This window comes from Lepidochelys olivacea (assembly GCF_965140295.1).
Source record: "Lepidochelys olivacea isolate rLepOli2 genome assembly, chromosome: 7".
NCBI lineage: Eukaryota > Metazoa > Chordata > Testudines > Cheloniidae > Lepidochelys > Lepidochelys olivacea.
Genome location: NC_140417.1, coordinates 139,582 through 161,457, shown reverse-complemented (window position 1 = coordinate 161,457; position 21,876 = coordinate 139,582). Strand labels below are relative to the sequence as shown.

At 47.1% G+C, this 21,876-nt stretch overlaps 1 protein-coding gene across 1 annotated transcript in view; it reads right to left on the bottom strand.

The window, feature by feature from the left end:
• Window positions 1–20,504, bottom strand: part of PLXNB1 (plexin B1) — a 195,731-nt gene extending 175,227 nt beyond the window's left edge. The window contains exon 1 of the mRNA XM_084633455.1: window positions 20,420–20,504. The gene's annotated coding sequence lies outside the window, so the exon portion shown is untranslated. The remainder of the gene's footprint in view (window positions 1–20,419) is intronic.
• Window positions 20,505–21,876: the final 1,372 nt, after the last annotated feature.

Below are 21,876 nucleotides of genomic sequence, written 5' to 3'. Positions count from 1 at the left end.
CTCACGTCGGTGCAGAGAACAGTGCACTCTGGGCAGCTATCCCACTGTGCAACTTGCCACCATCTATAGAGGATATTTTGGGAAGAGTTTGCAATGCCTCATGGGGACAAACGTGTCATGCAGTGGTGACTGGAAAAATGATTTCAAAGTCCCATAATGCAGTTTTCTCAATCCCATAATTTTATCTGCATCGCATAATGTTTTGTGCCTTTTTTCAAAAGCCCCACAAACCCACGTGTGACGGGTTGAACCCCTTGGGAAGCCCCCTGATGTGTTGAGATATCATTGAGTCTACCTGTTCTGCCAGCATTGGCCCCCTTTAGCCTGTCTTGCTAAGCCAGGCTATTAAAGCCTTCTCTAACATACACACAGGCAGGGCCATACCCAGTTGCAGATCAGCTCTGGGAAGACTCAGCTTAAGGTACTTGCTCCAGGATGCAGATGTCCACCTCCCTTGGAGTGCAGACCCAAAGATATATTATGAAATTCATCCCTTCCATCAATGTAGGGAGAGGTGTGCACACTTCTTGCCCCTCCCCCCCCCCCCGGTTAGAAATCACAGAAATTGGGTTTAAATAAACAAAACAAATTTTATTAACTATAAAAAGGCAGATTTTAAGTGGTAAAAAAAGGGGTAACAAACAGAACAAAGCAGATTACTAAGCAAATGAAATTGAACACGCAAACTAAGCTAGTTTCACTAAAGAAATTGGTTACAAATAGTATTTCCCACCCTAGATGTTGTTGCAGGCAGTTTGCAAAGTTTCTGTGGTTCAGAGTTCCAGTTATACTCCCCCCCACCACCACCCTTGCCTTCCCTTTTGCAGTCTATCGTCTTGGGCAGACAGGCCAGGGAGAGGAGGGGTCATGTTTGCCTTCCTCCCCACCCGTAAATAGGATTTACATAAGATGGGAATCCTTGGTTTCCCAAACTTGACCCCTTTTCCCCTTCCCTTACAGTGAAAAGTTACAGGAAGTCCCAGGTAATGTTTAAGTATCAGGTGACAAGAGCACCTGACTCTGTAGGATCAGAGCGTCCATGAGTCAGCGGCAGTATGGAGTGTCCACAGGAAGGCCAAGCTTTTCACAGTTCATTGTCCTCACTGATAGGCCATCCGCCCTGTCTGGCTTTTCCATTGTTGTACCTGAAGTGCTAGCAGTGGGCGTCAGCCAAAGTAGCATAGTTGAAATACAGATACATACAGTCAATATTCCTAACTTCAGATACATACAAGTTGGATAATCACATTCAGTAAATCATAACCTTTCCAATGATCTCACATGAGCCATCCTGTATAAAGTACATCTCAGTTATGTCATTCATATCATAAGCATATTTTCATAAGGCATATAGAATGTAATCTCACACAGATGGTGGATGCATGGTTTGACAAGCATGGATCCTGCACAGCTCTGCACTATTGTGATAAGTATTGCGAGAATGGGGTGCCTGTAGTATTTGCAGAGTCGCTAGAAGATCCGTGGGGAACATGACTATTCAAAGTTGTTGGCAGCATTCACGGAGCAGCTGCAAATGGTGAAGTGCCAGTTCTGGACCCGGGAAACAGGCATTTACTGGTGGAATTGCATCGTTATGCAGATATGGGATGATGAGCAGTGGCTGCAGAACTTTTGGATGCACAAGGCCACATTCCTGGATGTGTGTGCAGATCTCGCCCCAGCCCTGGAGCGCAGCAACACCAAAACGAAATCTGCACTGGCAGTGGAGAAGTGAGTGGCAATCACTATGTGGAAGCTTACAAAGCCAGATTGCTACCAACCAGTTGGAATCAAATTTGGAGCTTGGAAATCCATCATGGGGGTTGCTGTGATGCAAGTATGCAGGGCCATTAATAGCATCCTGCTACAAAGGACTGTGACTCTAGGCAATGTGTGGAAAACAGTGGATGGTTTTGCAGCAGTGGAACAATAGAGGTCACTCATTCTTACTGTGGCACCAGACCACCTTGCCACAGAGTACATCAAAAGAAAAAGTTACTTTTCTATGGTATTGCAAGCGCTGGTGGATCACCAGGGAAGTTTTATCAACGTTGGCTGGTGAAGGAAGGTGCATGACACATGCATCTTTAAGAACACAGGCCTGTTCAGAAAGCTGCAAGTAGGGACTTTCTTTCCAGACCAGAGGATTACCATTGGGGATGTTGAAATGGTAATAGTGATCAAGGGAGAGCTCGTCTACTCCTTACTCTTGTAGCTCATGAAGCTGTATACTGCCCACCACAACAGTAGCAAGGTGCACAATGACGATTGAATGTGCCTTAGGCTATTTGATAGGCCACTGGCATGATCTACACATGAGATTAAACCTCAGAGAAAAAAGTTTCGCAATGGTTATAGCTGCCTATAAGTGGGAAAAATAACTGCCTCTGTGGAAGACTGAGGTGGAACGGTGGTCTGCTGATTTTGAGCAGCCAGATAACATGTCTATAGGAAAAAGAAAAGGAGTACTTGGGGCACCTTAGAGACTAACCAATTTATTTGAGCATGAGCTTGATTACCATGCACGTTGATTACCATGCATACACCTTGATTACCATGCACATTGTAGGGAGAGTGGTCGCTTTGGATGAGCTATTACCAGCAGGAGAGTGAGTTTGTGTGTGTATGGGGGTGGGGGAGGTGAGAAAACCTGAATTTGTGCTGGAAATGGCCCACCTTGATTATCATGCACATTGTAGGGAGAGTGGTCACTTTGGATGAGCTATTACCAGCAGGATAGTGAGTTTGTGTGTGTGTTTTTTGGAGGGGGGTGAGAGAACCTGGATTTGTGCAGGAAATGGCCCAACTTGATTATCATGCACATTGTGTAGAGAGTTGTCACTTTGGATGGGCTATTACCAGCAGGAGAGTGAATGTGTGTGTGGGGGGGTGGAGGGTGAGAAAACCTGGATTTGTGCTGGAAATGGCCCAACTTGATGATCACTTTAGATAAGCTATTACCAGCAGGACAGTGGGGTGGTTGTTTCATATTCTCTGTGTGTATATAAAGTCTGCTGCAGTTTCCACGGTATGCATCCGATGAAGTGAGCTGTAGCTCACGAAAGCTCATGCTCAAATAAATTGGTTAGTCTCTAAGGTGCCACAAGTACTCCTTTTCTTTTTGCGAATACAGACTAACACGGCTGTTACTCTGAAACATGTCTATAGGAAGAGATCAGCAAGGAGCTGTACTGCTCAGGGAGGCTTCGGAAGACCACTTTAATAGTGAGCCACAGTAACGTGTGCTGCTGTAGTATGCTCTGCGGGTGTTGTTGCTTTGCATCCTGGTATGAACCTGGCAATGGGTGGGTGGGTGGGTGTGTGTAAACATTGCAAATGCACCAATTGCTATTATCTGTGAATGATGTCAGCCCCAGCCAGCATATGTTGTGAAGTAATAAAGGTGAATTTGGTTTCCATAAATAGACCTGAATAAAACATTATAAATACAGGGAAAAGAATCTTTGAAAGGGAAAGAATAGTCACTTAAATTTCATAAGCACATACACCAACTGTGTCTTGCACAGGTCAACGTACGTTGCGAGAGCAACAAGGGTGATGTTGTGGTGGGCGTCTCCTACAGACCACCAGACCAAGAAGATGAGGTAGATAAGGCTTTCTTCAGACAACTAACAGAAGTTTCCAGATCACAGGCCCTGGTTCTCATAGGGGACTTCAATCACCCTGACATCTGCTGGGAGACCAGTACAGAGTGCACAGACAATCCAGGAAGTTTTTGGAGAGTGTTGGGGACAACTTCCTGGTGCAAGTGCTGGAGGAACGAACTAGGGGCCATTCTCTTCTTGACCTGCTGCTTACAAACAGGGAAGAATTGGTAAGGGAAGCAGAAGTGGGTGGCAACCTGGGCAGCAGTAACCATGAGATGGTCGAGTTCAGGATCCTCACAAAAGGAAGAAAGGGGAGTAGCAAAATACGGACACTGGACTTCAGAAAAGCAGACTGACTCCCTCAGGGAACTGATGGGCTGGATCCCCTGGGGAGGCTAATATGCAGGGGAAAGGAGTCCAGGAAAGCTGGCTATATCTTAAAGAAGCCTTATTGAGGACGCAGGAACAAACTATCCCGATGTGCAGAAATAGCAGCAAATATGGCTGGTGACAAGCTTGGCTTAACAGTGACATTTTCGGTGAGCTTAATCACAAAAAAGAAGCTTACAAGAAGTGGAAACTCAGTCAGATGACTACGTAGGAGTATAAAAATATTGCTCAAGCATGCAGGAGTGTAATCAGGAAGGCCAAAACACAACTGGAGTTGCAGCTACCAAGGGATGTGAAGGGTAACAGGAAGGGTTTCTACAGGTATGTTAGCAACAAGAAAAAAAAAGGTCAGGGAAAGTGTGGGACCCTTACTGAATGGAGGAGGCAACCCAGTGACAGATGATGTTGAAAAAGCTGAAGTACTCAATGCTTTTTTTGGCTTGGTCTTCACAGACCCGGTCAGCTCCCACACTGCTGTCCTGGGCTACACAGTATGAGGAGGAGGTGAGCAGCCCTTAGAGGTGAAAGAACAGGTTAAGGACTATTTAGAAAAGCTGGACATGCACAAGTCCATGGGTCCAGATCTAATGCATCCGAGAGTGCTGAGGGAATTGGCTGATCGGATTGCAGAGCCATTGGCCATTATCTTTGAAAACTTGTGGTGATTGGGGAAGGTGCTGGACGATTGGAAAAAGGCAGATATAGTGGCCATCTTTAAAAAAAAAGGGAAGAAGGAGAACCCGGGGAACTACAGACCGGTCAGCCTCACATCAGTCCCTGGAAAAATCATGGAGCAGGTCCTCAAGAAAACCATTCTGAAGCACTTGGAGGAGAGGAAGGTGATCAGGAACAGTCAACATAGATTCACCAAGGGCAAGTCCTGCCTGACCAACTTGATTGCCTTCTATGATGAGATAACTGGCTCTGTGGATATGGGGAAAGCGGTGGATGTGATATATCTTAACTTTAGCAAAGTTTTTGATACGGTCTCCCACAGTATTCTTGCCAGCAAGTTAAAGAAGTATGGATTGAATGAATGGACTAAAAGGCGGACAGAAAGCTGGCTAGATTGTCAGGCTCAACGGGTAGTGATCAACGGCTCGATGTCTAGTTGTCAGCCGGTATCAAGTGGAGTGCCCCAGGGATTGGTCCTGAGGCTGCTTTTGTTCAACAGCTTTATTAATGATCTGGACGATGGGATGGATTGCACCCTCAGCAAGTTTGCGGATGACACTAAGCTGGAGGGAGAGGTAGATATGCTGGAGGGTAGGGATAGGGTCCAGAGTGACCTAGACAAACTGGAGGATTGGGCCAAAAGAAATCTGATGAGGTTCAACAAGGACAAGTGCAGAGTCCTGCACTTAGGACAGAAGAATCCCATGCACCACTACAAGCTGGGGACCTGATGACTACATTCTCTCATGCTGGGTGGAACATCATCAGTGTGTCCTGAACCATCCTCCAGCTGCTGCTTGTTCAGAGCTGGATGATCTGGCAGTCACTGCGCTTCCAGATCCAGACATTTGTACTGATGCACCAACATTGGATGAAGTGAAGTGTGCCATCTCTAAACAGAAAAATGGATGCACAGCTGCTGCTGATGGCATCCCCTCAGAGCTGCTAAAATGTGCTATTGATCCTGTAGCAGAATCACTTCTGGCCATCTTTCGTCTGGTGTGGAGAACTGGAACCCTGCCAACTGACAGGAAGGACGGTATTGTGATCTCACTCTATAAGGGCAAGGGACCACGCCGTGAATGTAAGAGCTACAAGCCGATCACCTTGCTCTCCATTCCAGGGAAGGTGTTTGTGCATGTTTTGCCAGCACACACCTGGGGCCTTTGCTATATGAGAAGCGTCGTCCCCAACAGTCAGGCTTTACGAAGAACAGGTCCATATTAGAAACCATTTTGGCCCTTTGCTTGTTGTTGGAAATACATTGCAAGTTCAGGAAGCCCTTGCAGGTAGCGTATGCTGATCTTAAGGCTGCATTTTATTCTGTAGACCGTGACATGTTATGGAAGGCCTTAAAGCACATAGCTGTCCTTACCACTCTGCTGGACTGGATTAGAGATGGTGATCTGTGTTCACCACACATTCTGCACTATGATATACTCTACAGGAGTCAAAGACAGGCCTATTGCATGTAATGATGTGGTCCAGCTCCTTCTGAGTGACGCCATCATGAGAGACCCAGGACATCTGGTGTATACGTCGCTGCTTGAACCATGACCCAAGAATAGAAAGATTCTGGAAGGCACAGAATGTAAGCAAGCGGCAAGAGTTATCATTGGGAGTGCCTGAACCATAAAATGACCAATGACCTGTTCAAACCCAGTTCTCAGGTAGCCAGTAATTGCATTTAGGTCACCCAGGATCATGAGATTATCACGTGGAGGAACTGTGCATACCAGATGTTCCAATTGATCATAAAAGTTATCTTTAAGTCAACAGATTCCTCTGTCGGTGCATAGACTACTACTACAGTGAAGTAACCGTGCCGATGTTTAAGACGTGCAGTAAGTAAATGAGGAGACATGGGCGTCCAGGTTGTCAGGGAGGACGGCCTCACCTCACAGTAGTAGTGCTACCCCATATAAATGATTGGGGCCGCCAGAATACAGAAGTAAAGAATCTTCCACCTCGTGACATCCGTGATCTAACAGCCTTGCTTCTGTTAGTCCTGCAATTGATATACCAAGAGGGTCCATTTCACATGAGAGCGCAACCTGATGCAATGTTAGAACTTTTCACGGGCATGGGCAAGTTGCAATTTTGATGGACTCTCAAAGATTCCAGATACAATTGGATGTGTTGTCACAATGTACTGCAGACGTGCCTGCTGACAGAGGACGCGTGCCCCTAAGCGGGCTTTGGCATGAACCAGTCATGTTTGCACCAAGGCAAGACAGCACTGACAAGAGGCATAGGGAAGCCCCACAAAGAGAGCTTGTAGCCTGCTCAGTCTCCTAGCTGAAGTGACACACATCAGGAAAACATTTTAAGGATAAGATGGAGCACTCCATAGGGGGCTTGAATGGTGGCTTCACTAAGTTGCAAAAGGAGGATTCTGAGGTCTGAAGCCAGAACTGGTTGTGTGACTGGTGGATAAGCACGTATCAGGCTCATGAACAATTTTTTGTAAGGCCCTGTGGGTCTAGAACCCAGGCCTGCAGAACTGCCACCCAGCAGCAGCTGTAACTGGCTTGCACTCCATTCCTCACAACCCGCTGTGGACACAGACCATTGGAAGTCCCGCCTTCAGGGGTTTGACAGGCCGAAGTCTCATGGCTCCTGATTGGCTCCCTGCCCTATATAAATGCAAGGCACATTCCAGAAAGTGTCTAGTAACATGGTGGATTTCTTGTAGCTGCCACGACCATTCCTGCTCCACACGCTTGAATTCCTGGCTTTGACCTTGGCATGACTTGGACTTCACCTCCTGACCCAGACCCTGAAACTGGACTCTGACTCTTGGTATCAATCCTGGCCTGGAACCTATGAACTCCTCCGTTACTCCCAGCCTCCGGTTTGATCATATTCTGACCCTTGGTCCCGACTGCCCTTGTTCGGACCGTGACATTTTGATACCACTAAATGAGAAAAGATAGAGAGAGTGACTACTGGAGGATGGTATGCTGAGATCACCATGAAAGAGACCTTGACTGAGCTGAAAGGCAGTCCAGAATGCTTCAACTGCAATAGACAGTCCAGGATCTTAGGCATAAGGCCTGTTCAGACACCATGTGCTGTTGGGCTGCCCATATGGAAAACCTCTTCCACTTTGCAGAGTAGGTTCTTCTTAAGAATGGTGTTTCCCGCTTTGTGCCAGGATATCCTAGACAAGTGACAAGCAGTCCTTTTCCATGGTACTCATCCAACCAGCATCCACGCAGGCAGTTGCGGTAATACCAAGCCTGAGTGAAGTACCTGTCCCTGGTTCTGTGATAACAGGTCTGGGAGGAGTGGGAGCTTAATTGGGGGTTATGCTGATATATGTAGTCAATCCATAAGCCAGAGCTGTATCAGTTTGTACAGACTTATGAGGACAGATCTGGCAAATCCTGCATCTTAGCAGGGGGTTAGACTAGATGACGCTGGCAGTCCCTTCTAACCGTATGGCTCTATGATCTCATCTCACATTGGGGATCAGTGGGCAAGCATAGAGAAGCCCTTGACTCCTCTGCAAGAGGAAGGCATTCGGTAGGGATCTCAGCTTATGCCCTCTCTGGAACAGAAGTTGAGGCACTTCATATTGTCTTTAGTGCCAAACAGGTCTATCACCAGAGTCCCCCAGTGATGGAAAATGTACTGTGGGATGAATTTCTGCAGTGACGACTTGTAATTTGGCAACCACTTGCCTCCTTAAGAAATCCATCTAGTCATTGCTAGTTCCCAACAGGTGCAGAGCTACCAGAGTGACATTGTGCGGGCAGCACCAGTTCCACAACTTGACCACTTTGTTGTGGGGGGGTGGGAAGAAATGGGAGGACAGCGCACATCCTCTTGTTTATGATGTCTGTCAACAGCTGTACTACTAAGTGCCTCAGGACTGCAAGAACACAACATGTGCCAGCCCGATAGCCTGAAGGTAAAGCATGTTTACATGTAATCTCATGTCCTCTAGGAATCATGTCATTTGTATCCGGATGTGGTCTATGTTCCCAATCCTGTCCTTGTAGCATTTGTGATCAGTGTTCTGGATAGCAACAGGGTTGCAAACAGTACTCCTTTCAGGACTTTGTTGGGGCATAACCACCAGGTCAATGCTCCAAGTATATCGGATGCTATTGTCACTGATCTGCTCCGCTGATGTTTTCTGGGTGAACAGACTGGGTAAGGCAGAGTTGTAGGGCTCTCAGGTGAAGTCTGACAAGCAGCGTCACATATGTACACACGGACATATGGCTCATTAGCATCAGCCAAGTCTGTACCATCATGGTTGGATGAGCGATCATCCCATCTACCAGGATTGGACTGTAAGGAATCTGTCCTGAGGTAGGTACACCCAGACTGCTTTACAGCCTATTCTGGCTCCTGTGAATTCTAACATTTGCCCTAGATTCAGGGACAACTTCTCCTGGATGATCTAGAGGTCTAGCTGAAAAAAAGAGGGCTAGTGCTTAGTCCATGTTTGCAAGGGTTTTCTGATAAGGTCATCCCCCGATTAACCAGTAGTCTCCAAACTGGGATGTGCGAGATGATCCCGGGGGTGCGCGGCAGCAGGAGCGCCACCAGACGGCACTCCGCTGTTTTTTTCCTTTGGTGGCAGCTCTGGGGTTCCCCTCTGGTGGCGCATCTGCGGCAGGTCTTCCAGTCTTCTTCCGTTGGCGGTGCGTCTGCGGCAGGTCTTCTGGTCTTCACCCTAGGGGTGCACGAGCCAAAAAGTTTGGAGACCACTGGTCTAAGTAAGGGTATCCTCGTCAACCCCCTTCTCTGTAGGCATGCCGTTACGATAGCAATACACTTGGATCCTTGGTGCAAAAGATAGCACCTTGTACTGCTGGTGGTTTGGCCCCACCACAAATCTTAGATGTTTCTTGTGAGCCGGGTAGATAGCAGTGTGGAAGTACGCATCCGGTAAACAGAGATCTACAAACCAGTCCTGACCTGAAAGCAAGCATTATCATCCTGAATATAAGAGGATGCAGAGTATGAATGGAGGCCATTGGTCCCTTGCTACCATCCCTCAAATGTGAGGACTTTGGTAGTCAGTCTCTAAACTTGAGTCCTATGTCCTATATGGGTGTGATGTGTGCTTGGAAACGTGCCTACTTGGTCAGGGTTCAGGGCCTGGGGCTGAGGGCTCTGCGTCCCTCCGGCCTGGACTCAGCACTGAAGATGTCAGAACCGACAACACTTACACACAGAATAAGCCCATTGGTATCAGATGATCCAGTTATCCTGACTTCCTTGGATTCCTTCTCCCCACTGGAACCAGAGGTGCATCTGGTAGCCAGGGCACTCACAGAAAACAATTCTCTCAATTCTGACCTTAACAAGATTTCACCACCGGGGTCTGAGCCAACCCTCATGGATTGCTCCAAGAGGTGCAGTTTGAGCCTTACATCTCAACTTCTGGGCACAAGAGTAGGAGAGGCAAATGGAGCATCTACTGGGGGATACAGCAGTGGTTCTCAAACTTTTTGTATTGGTGACCCCTTTCGAACACCAAGCCTCTGAGTGTGATCCCCCTTAGAAATTAAAAACACATTTTTGATATTTAACACTATGTTAAACACTAAATGAATTTACCTTTTCTCACTGCTTTTAAATTAATACTAAAACACATTTTTATTGAAATAAATACAAGTGGAAAAGTTATTTTTAAGTAGAATTTTATTTTAATACTTGACAGCAATTAATGTCCTGAAGCAGCCAAAAATCAGTGAGACGGATGATGCCGTTTATTTGACACAAGAGGTTTTATTCTTGGTGTTGTTTTAGAAAAAGACGCATCTGATGTACAAAAATTCCTTGCTGGGACTAGTCATCACCTGACTGACTAACACTGTTCACATGACTAGTACCTCACATGCAGATTATTCACAGAACAAGTCCAGCACAGGAGCAGAAGTGCTCACTTAGCTGCCCCTCCCCAACCCCACACAGACTTTACCCATAAGGACCATCTCTAGAACAATAAGGTAGTTTGATTTCCATGCCCACTTAGTCCTCATCCCATCTCATGACACTGCCAAGATGCCAGCAAGTCCCAGCTGTGGTGATGTTTCGTCAAGCAGATGATGGGTTGATTAGGAAAGGGTCCAACACTTAACCTGAACTCATTTTGTACAAGCCAGACTATTTGGACTAATAAGTGAAGGAAAAGGCAATTTTAGCAATCCTCTGAGCCACATAGCCCTTCTGGATTTATGTGCATTTAATTTCAGGCATCACAGAGAAGGCCACATTGAGCTACCCAATGTGAATGACAAGGTAATACCTGGATCGCAAGCCAGCTAGGAACAGAATTTGCCTTTTGAAGTCATGAAACAGGAAAGCAGCAAAACCAGAAAAGTGGATGGGATCCAGGAGCCAAGCTCCCTTTATAGCCAGTTATGTGGAAAACTGATTAAAGGGTTAACTGCTGACAGTCTGAACCCACCTCACTTGAGAGTTATGCCAGTAATTTTAATCTTACTGTTATTTTTAAGTTAATCATATTAACTTTACATTTCCTCTAACATGTGAAAAGAACTAAGAGAATGGTCATAAAGGAACATCACTATGTTACATGCTTTCTGATCAAATTCCAATTCTGAACAAGTCCCCACTCCAATTCAGCCTGATACTCACAAGTGATCATAGTCTGATACTGGCTGTTGCAAAGCGTAATCAGGCCACTGAACATTCACCACAATACCTACTCTATCTAAAGCCCAATTCTTTCTACCCCATCCCCACTCAGGGATTCTTCAATTCACTTCCACCCCTCAAGGTGGAATCATAGGTGCTGACTCTGTGGATGCGCCAGGGCTTAGCACCCGCTGGCAGCCAAGCTCCCTCCCTCTCTCCCACCCCAGAAAAAAAGGCGGGGCAGGGGTGGGGCCTTGGGGGAAGGCGTGGAGTGCAAGCGAGGCCTGGGGCAGAGCAGGGACAGGAAGCGGCAGGGCAGGGGTGGGGGCTTGGAGGAAGAGGTGGAGTGGGAGTTGGCTGGGGGTCGAGCAACCCCAGGGGTAGAGAGGAAGTCAGAGCCTATGCACACAATCCCATGCTTAATCTGAACTTCTAATGCCTTGAGGACAGTGATCTTAATTCCCTCCTACTCCCGTCAGCCTTAGAATGCAAGACAGCCTAACAGCAGCTCATTTTGAGTTCCTAGATTCTTCCTGGACCAGTGTTAGTGTCAGAGAACCGCACCATCACCTGGCAATGTAAAACAATGCATCATTAATTTAAGGCCCACTGATTTGCATCTTTAACATGTGAGACAGGACACAGGATATCTGTGACCGGTTCTGTTCAAAAACTCAGAAAACAAGTGTGCACAGCAGAGAAGCCACCTTTACAGAACAAACAAAATGTTCACATTAGCTGTAGCGATAGCATCAAATGTTCTCTCAGTCTGGAAAATGATTCCACTCTATTATTGCTACACTTTAGATTCTGCTCCCAGCACCAATTCTACACTAGGCCCAGTCCCCTGTGAGGTAAAGTACTGACAACAGCTAGCTTACAATTAGAGATTCAAGGAATATCTCAAATTGCATGGATGTAACACAAGAACACCTATTCAAGAGTCTCCAAAGCATTTGCTGTGTCTTGAATGAGAAAATGCATTCAGGGTAGAAGAACTGAAGAAAGGATATCAGCACTTAGTCTCACTCTGGTAGCAAGTTCACAGTACTGTAGCAACAAAATCTCCCCACCCAGTCTCCCCTCCACAAAGTACCACATGCAATGTTTGTCAGATAGCCTCCTTTTAAAATGATTCCTTCTACCACAAAAGTCAGTCAAAAACAGAATGGACAATGCAGACAATTTAACCTGCCTTAAGTTAATAATTTGATTGCATTTGTAAGATGAGGTTTAATCAGTCAATCATGAAATTTGGATTCAGCAGAAGGCAATTTTCTTAGGACAACTTGTTCCTTTTCAGCAAGGCAGCAGCGTATCAGAGCACAAGCGGCTGGCTGCTAGGGTTAATTTTATCACTGAAAATTTTAGAAAAATGCACCAGGAAATAGTGGCAACAATGGCAAGTCATAAAAACTATAACACACACCATGTGCAGGCAGTGTTTTAAACCCAAGATAACATTTATCTACTTTTAGTGAAGATCAAATGTGCATTGGGAGAACAGTGAGCACCTCTATATTTCCCCCATTCTCAAATAAATAAAATCTATTCCTACACACAGTCCCTCGCCAGAAAAAAAACAGAAAATGGCCTAAAAAGCAATAGAATCAAATCTATTCATGCAAAGCTACTTTAGGATGAGAATTTAAATACAAAGAAGTCTGTCAGTGTCAAAGTTGGGTATCATGGCTGTAGGAGCCTTAAACTGAGCCACCTATTAATAGTATGTTTGATTCCTGTTTCAATGTGCTCTCCCCAGAGCAGGTGTAGCAGTTCTGAAAATGCAGAGTGATCTGTCTCAATTGGTAAACTAGGCCCATTCAAACAAAATAGATTTTAATACTGCCAAATTCTAGGTTAGACATCTAGGAACAAACAATGCATGCCATACCTACAAAAGAGGGCGCTGCAGTTTGAAAATATTCCCACGTGTTATGAAGGCATAAGAAGCCAACCCTCCGTATCCTTTGACTTACCATGGCTTCCTGGAAACCTAATTCTGTTGCCCAGCCATGTGTGATGTGTCACCATACTGGCAGGCGCTCAATATAAAAGGCAAAATGCGACCTTGTACCTAAAGCACATGTACTGTCTGCTGTGAATTGCTTGATTCACTGTGAAAGCAGGGCTTTGTAGCTGTGCTCCGGCTCCAGCTCCAGGCAAAAACCTGAAGCTCCAATGCTCTGGAGCTGCTCCGCACTCCAGCTCCAGGCTCCGCGCCAAAGCCCTATGTGAAAGAGTCTCCTTTTTTGTTCTCAGAAATGTAACATCTTACATTTTACTCTCCCTTTTTATCCCCCCACAGGTGCAAATGTTTCTATGCTCCCCCTATCATCTCCATCCCTGAGGTTATCGCAGATTAGAAGGTGGGGGAAAAAAAACAAACCCTCACTCACAATGACATGTTTTCCGAGCTCATGCAGTCCTCCCGCACTGATAGGGCACAGCTTAATGCATGGAGGCATTCAGTGGCAGAGGTCAGGAAAGCATTATGTGACCACGATGAGCAGAGGCAGGAGGAGATGCTGAGGCTAATGAGGGAGCAAACGGACATGATGAGGCATCTGGTGGAGCTGCAGGAAAGCCAACAAGAGCACAGACACCCGCTGCATCCATTGTATAACCGCCTACCCTTCTCCCCAAGTTCCATATCCTTCTCACCCAGACACCCAAGAACGCAGGGGGGAGACTCCGGGCACCCAGCCACCCCACTCCAGAGGATGGTCCAAGCAACAGAAGGCTGTCATTCAAACAGTTTTGATTTGTAGTGTGGCTACAATAAGCAATGTGCCCTGTCCTTCCCTCCTCCCACACCCCACCCGGGCACCTTATAAGTTATCTTCCTTTTTTTTTTTTAATTAATAAAGAAAGAATATGGTGTGTAACAGACACCCCTCCCCCCCAGCTTTGTCAGTCAGCAAATTGATCCATATGCATTCAGAAAAACTTTGTGATTCTGTAGCTCATGAAAGCTTATGCTCAAATAAATTTGTTAGTCTCTACAGTCCCACAAGTACTCCTTTTCTTTTTGAGGATACAAACTAACACGGCGGCTACTCTGAAACTTGTGATTCTCAATCATCAGTAATTTTAAAACAGGTAATGACATCTTTTGTGTATAATGCCATGGCCACCACACACCTCTCACTCATTCTGTCCTTCCTGTGATTTTACATTCCAGCCATGTAAATTCTCCCACCAGGTTTCTGCAATGCCAATTATATCAAGTTTCTTCTCATCAATAAGAACGTCCAATTCCTCTTGCTAGGTGTCCAGACTCCTAGCACTGGTATATAAACAACTGAAACATTTCTTCTCTTCACATTTCTTTGTCACATTGGTACAGTTTTGTTCACAACACACTGAGTCCAAGTTTATACCATATTAGGCCTCCTTATCACCCTCCCCTTTGTGTTGTTAGTTTAATACCTTTCTGGCTGCCCCAGCTTGTCTCCAGCAGAGAAGAATAGCCCTCACTACCCGCAAGATATAGGCCACCCCATTAGTACATGGGGATTTCGTCCAGTGTTCCACAAAACCAAAACCTTCAGCTTCACACAAGACATACTGCCAATGATTCATCCCCAATATTTTTTCTAGAAAAATAAGGGATTGAGAGGAGGAGAATGAAGAGCCTAAGGGGAGGAAGATTACAGTCACAGCAGAGAGACAAGTTTGACAATGCACTTCCAAAGAGAAAACTATGACTCCCCCTTCCCTGGGAAGTTTCCTACTTGCCACTGCTGAGTGGTTTTCAAAACATAAGATCTATGGGGCTGGGACAGTCTTCTTACAGCTTTGTACAGCACCCAGCACAAAACCCCTCAGCCTGATTGAAGTCTCCAAGCACGGTCATAATATAAGTTAATAATGAACTCTAACTCACCCCATCCTGACCCAAATTTTCCACTACCAACCTACTCCCCATCATCCCACTTATATGCCCAGACCATCAGCTAGATCCCACTCTGCCCACAAATGTTCCTACCCAATTCACCTGGCTCCTGGACGGCTTGCAAGGTTGAGAACCAGTAACAAAGAAGAGTGTAGTGCAAAAAGCACAGGCCAGGAGAACACGGAGTGAACCCCAATATTAGTGCATCCTTCAGGTCTCCTGGGGAAGAAAACTAAAACCAGAAGAGGCAGTTTCCATCTACAAGAGAACGGACTGGTTTCCAGGTGCTAAAGGGTTAACAGAAGGGAAGCAGATCTGAACCATGTTTAGGAAGTCCCATCTCAGATGTCATTTTTTTTAAATTTGAGACTCTTTGCTCCCCAATGTTAGAGTCAAGGCAGACAGAAATCCTTTAAAGCAGTTTTTTTTCAACTTTTGGCCAACAGACCCCTGGGGGTCCACAAATGACATCTAAGATTTCCAAAGGGGTCCAACACCTCCATTTGAAATGTTTCGGGGTCCGCAAACTAAAAAAGATAGAAAACCACTGCTTTAGAACAGGAGGCACAACCTTCCCTGAGGAGCCCTGCAACACACACAACAGATACAACTAAAACCAGCAGAAATATTACTATGAGTGTGTTTCAGCTTCTAGGACTCTGTAAGTACTCCTCTTGATTGCAGCTAGAAGGCACTTAACACAAAAACATTATCACAACTACACATCACCCAGGATTCACTGGCTATCAGGAAGGGAAATAGTCTGAACTGAAAATAGTGTTTCCATCTCTATAGTGACCTGTACAGAACTGATCCAGGCAATAAGCATAAGCCCCCCTTTTTACTCTCCACCCTAGGGGGCTGGGTCAGATGAAGTATTTAAGCAGCAGCTGTTACCATGAGACCTAGAGGATAAATCTGTGCCCATCCCCCACTTCACTACTCATTCACCTCCAGCCCAACAACAGAAACAAAGCCAGATTCTTTCCTTCTTTTGCTTTCCCTCCATTAGCCAGCCGGGTAGCTCAACACTCATCTCCTGGGAAAGTAACAAGCAGACACCTTTACCAGCTTCCAGTTACAACACAAACTCCAAGTAACAACACAAGGGGTCCATCTACACTACAAACAAAAATGAGCCAGGGGCCCAGTTACACTTTGGTTCCCTGTTCACAGACAGAGTTAAAGTCGTGGGAAGGGAACTGGAATGCAGCTAGCAGGCTTTGATTCTTTTCTCTTTATTCAGGAGCTCCTCCTCCCCACCACCAATCAGCTCTGCACCCTTTAAATGGCACAGAGTCTTCCTGAAGTTCCAATTCCTACTGCTACTGTGCCACATCTGCCTCTCCAAAATTACCACCACCACAAGTCATTTAGACAAAAAATACCATTCCCTATTCCCACCAAAAAAAAAAAAAAAAAAGCTAGTTTCTAGGCTCCTAACACTTCCGCAGGTTCTGGCCGAGTGACTCCCAAGTAAAAACAACAAAAAAAAGTGGCAAACCTCAACAATCTAAGAAGAGAGCACTAAAAAGCTGTCAAATTTCCACTTTCTTTGGATTTTTATGAATCTCAGTTCCTTAATAAAAATCAGCTTCATTGGGTTGGAGCACCCACGGGGAAAAATTAGTCACTTGCTGGAGGATTCTCTGCTCCTTGAAGTCTTTAAACTACGATTTGAGGACTTCAATAGTACAGATATAGGTGTGAGGTTTTTTTGGTAGGAGAGGTGGGTGAAATTCTGTGGCCTGCGTTGTGCAGGAGGTCAGACTAGATGATCATAATGGTCCCTTCTGACCTAAATATCTATGAATCTATGACAAACACTTGGCTGTAAACGAAAGTGAAAGGCCAGCTCAGTACAACATAGATGGAGTTCAGAGATTCCATTAACAGCCTTCTCTCTGTTCCAGCTTTCAAACCACAAATCTTTTCCTGTCTCCTGTTCTGAAACATGGGGGAAGGGGCCCCAGAAGGGTGTCATGCAGAGAAGAACAATGGTTACTAGGTAGGTATATGCTCAGGTGTCCAGTATTAAGTAGTATAACTTACAATAAAACCAGCTTCCGCTTCTTACACATCTGAGAGTTCTAGAACTTTGTTATTTAGCTAAGGAATCAGTTACTTCTGACTGCCAGTGAATAAAGACACTAGTTTCCAACCCAGATCAGCCTCTCTCCATTAACTGATATTCTGCAGTACATCAAAGGCAGGTAGCCATAAACTCTGGGATGAGACTAAAATGGGCTCCCTTTAACCCTGTGTGGTGAACTCCAGCTCCCACAATCCATCGGTGATCTTCCTGAAAACACCATCCTGGCCACTATGTAGATGTTGGATGTAGAAACCCTCTACACCAACATTCCAAACAAAGATGGACTACAAGCCAAGAAGAACACTATCCCTGATAATGTCACGGCAAACCTGGTGGCTGAACTTTGTGACTTTGTCCTCACCCATAACTATTTCACATTTGGGGACAATGTATGCCTTCAAATCAGCGGCACTGCTATGAGTACCCGCATGGCCCCACGGTATGCCAACATTTTTATGGCTGACTTAGAACAATGCTTCCTCAGCTCTCGTTCCCTAATGCCCCTACTCTACTTGTGCTATATTGATGACATCTTCATCATCTGGACCCATGGAAAAGAAGCCCTTGAGGAATTCCACCATGATTTCAACAATTTCCATCCCACCAGCAACCTCAGCCTGGACCAGTCCACACAAGAGATCCACTTCCTGGATACTACGGTGCTAATAAGTGATGGTCACATAAACACCACCCTATACCGGAAACCTACTGACTTCTATTCCTACCTACATGTCTCCAGCTTTCACCCAGATCACACCACACGGTCCATTGTCTACAGCCAAGCTCTATGATACAACCGCATTTGCTCCAACCCCTCAGCCAGAGACAAACGCCTACAAGATCTCTATCAAGCATTCTTACAACTACAATACCCACCTGCTGAAGTGAAGAAACAGATTGACAAAGCCAGAAGAGTACCCAGAAGTCACCTACTACAGGACAGGCCCAACAAAGAAAATAACAGAACGCCACTAGCCGTCACCTTCAGCCCCCAACTAAAACCTCTCCAATGCATCATCAAGGATCTACAACCTATCCTGAAGGACGACCCATCGCTCTCACAAATCTTGGGAGACAGGCCAGTCCTTGCCTACAGACAGCCCCCTGACCTGAAGGAAATACTCACCGGCAACCACACAACAGAACCACTAACCCAGGAACCTATCCTTGCAACAAAGCCCGTTGCCAATTGTGTCCACATATTTATCCAGGGGACACCATCATAGGGCCTAGTCACATCAGCCACACTATCAGAGGCTCGTTCACCTGCACATCTACCAATGTGATATATGCCATCATGTGCCAGCAATGCCCTTCTGCCATGTACGTTGGTCAAACTGGACAGTCTCTAGGTAAAAGACTAAATGGACACAAATCAGATGTCAAGAATTTTAACATTCATAAACCAGTCGGAGAACACTTCAATCTCTCTGGTCACTCGATTTCTGACTTAAAAGTGGCTATTCTTCAACAAAAAAACTTCAAAAACAGACTCCAACGAGAGACTGCTGAATTGGAATTAATTTGCAAATTGAATACAATTAACTTAGGCTTGAATAGAGACTGGGAGCGATTGAGTCATTACACAAAGTGAAACTATTTCCCCTTGTTTACTCTCCTCCCCCCCCCTCCTTCCTCAGACGTTCTTGTTAACTGCTGGAAATGGCCCACCTTGATTATCACTACAAAGGGTTTTCTCCCTCCCCCCCCCCCAACTCTCCTGCTGGTAATAGCTCATCTTAAGTGATCACTCTCCTTACAGTGTGCATGATAAACACCCATTTTTTCATGTTCTGTGTGTATATAAATCTCCTCACTGTATTTTCCACTGAATGCATCTGATGAAGTGAGCTGTAGCTCACGAAAGCTTATGCTCAAATAAATGTGTTAGTCTCTAAGGTGCCACAAGTACTCGTTTTCTTTTTGCGAATACAGACTAACACAGCTGCTACTCAGAAACCTCCGAGATTATGAGACAATTTATGAGACCCTATCCACATAATAAGGGTATAAGGCATACTCTCCACCACACCTCTCTCTGGGACCAATTGCAGCATAAACCTGGAGTTGAGTCAAATCCTGGTAACTAGATTCAAACCCTTCTCTTTTCTGCTAGAATTAAGATGATATTTCTGCTTCAATTTAAAATATCATTTTAGTTCATTTCACTGTATACCTCCTTGCCAGATCCTCACCATCCCACCAGTGCTTAATTAGTGTCGAGGCTTGCCGGGGCTGAGCCCTGCATCTCTAGGCTTGGCAGTTCATAGCCCTGTCACCTCTGGGCTTGCCACGTCAGTTATGAAAGTAAAAAAATTGCTCCAGCCCAGGGCACCTCTTTCATTACAAATTAAGCACTGCATCTGGCATCCAACTCCTTGTGCCATACAAGTTCTTCGACATTCAACTCCAGACCCAGAAGCTTCCCTCACCATCTACAACCCAAAGCAGAGTCATCCAGGAGCTGGGAGAGCTCCCTTCAACCCCCAAATCTACCCGAGGCATACCTGGGGGGCGGGGATGCAGAAGAGAACAGCGCTTCGGCTGTAATGTCGCGGCATCCACATAAGATGTGCTGTGATCCGGCCCGTGGCAGAACGTCGGTACCTAGGTCTCTAGCTCCTTGCTAGGTAACGGGGCCATGTGTCCGGGCACCTCCCACGTTCAAGCCCCAGAAGACCGGCGGGTGTGAGCCCTTGACAAACATAAAGTGGGTCCTGCCGGGAGATGCGGGGCAGGGAAGGACCCTGTGGGACCTCGGGCCTTAGGCACCACAGGCGCGGGGCGGCTGAGCCGGAACAAGCGCCCACCTCAGCCCTTCCCCAGGCCGGGCAGCTCCGGCCGGCTCCCCTCGGGGGCCCCTGGCACCGCTCCGGGGCCCGCGAGCCGCGCGAGGCAGGTGCCAGGGCCCGTCCGCCTCACGGGGCTGGGCACCGCGCGCGCCAGCAGGTAACGAACCTTCGTCGGCAGGGCGCAGCGGCCCGTGCCGCGCGCTCAGCGGCCCGAAAGCCGCCGGCCGCCTGGCCACCACGCCGGCTCCCCCGCGGGAGGAACGCGGGGCAGCGGCCCGGGGCGCGCGGGGCAGGGACCCCGGTCACGCCGGGCCCCGCGCGCGCAGCCGCTCCTTACCTGGCCACCCCGGTGTGACGAGCAGCGCGGCGCGGCCCGGCTCCCCGCGGCGGCTGGAGCCCCCGACCCGAAACGACCCGACCCGACCCGCTCCGCAGGCAGTGGATTGCAAGCCCCGCCCCCAGGAGCCCAACGCCGCATCCCCACCCATTCCAGCCAACCACGGTACGAGCCCCAGGTCGACCCCGCCCCTTCCTCTGAGACCCGCCTCCCAGCGTCGCACTCTACCAGTAGGCTCTGATCACTCGGACAGGCCACACCTCCGAGCCTGGCCCCACCCCCAGATTCCCACGTGGCTCCAGCGTTGAGTACCTCGTTCAGGTCGTGCAGAACAGAGACAAGATCTGATTGGCTCCTGCGTGTCCAATGGGAGGAGTGACGCTACGGGGGAGGCCAGCAGAGCTCGAGAGCCGGGAGCAGTAGGGATGCGGAGGGAGGAGGCCGAAAAAGTAGCGCACCGGCGCCGCAAGGCAAACGCAGGGCAACCCAGGGTGCCCAGATAGCAAGTAGAAAAGGAGGGCTTGGGGCTCCTTAGAGACTAACCAATTTATCTGAGCATGAGCTTTCCTGGGCTACAGCCCACTTCATCGCTTTTGCTCAGATAAACTGGTTAGTCTCTAAGGTGCCACAAGTACTCCTTTTCTTTTTGCGAATACAGACTAACAGGGCTGCTGCTCTGAAACCTGTCATTATGCAAGGCACTGAATTTAGCCGTATGGAGTGGAAATCTATCAACTTCATGAAAAAACTCATACAGGGTGTCTGGTCACACCCATTGTTTCATGTTCTCTGTGTATATAAATCTCCCCACTGTGTTCTCCACGGCATGCATCCGATGAAGTGAGCTGTAGCCCAGGAAAGCTCATGCTCAAATAAATTGGTTAGTCTCGAAGGTGCCACAAGTACTCCTTTTCTTTTTGCGAATACAGACTAACACGGCTGTTGCTCTGAGACCTGTCAGATAGCAAGTGTTCACGGACGGGGCCGGGGGGTAGTAGGCGCCTAAAAAAGAAAATGCCCCCAAACTCGGGACATCTGGTCACCCTACGGCAACCCAGACCACACGGCGATTCCACAGCCCCCTTCAGCAGCCACTGACAGTATCTAGAGAAATCACACGCGGCGCTAAGATTGCCCTAACATTGTCTTACTTAAAGGGCAGAGGTGGAAACACTGCAGCATCTTTAGCTAGACACAGAAACTTTAACATCAGAGAGCCCAATGTATTGTGATAATAATGTAAATATTTAGACCAATGTAAAAACACCCAGCAGATTAAATTATTTTTCTGGCAACTCCATAAAAAACCTGGCAAGGCTAGGCAGGATGGAGGGAAGTCATGGGAGGACAGAGGGATACAGGAGGGAGGCCGTGGGGCACAGAGGGATACAGGGCAGGGAAGGAGATGATGGGGGGGCAGAGAAATATAGGGGAGGGAAGGAGGTCATGGGGGACAG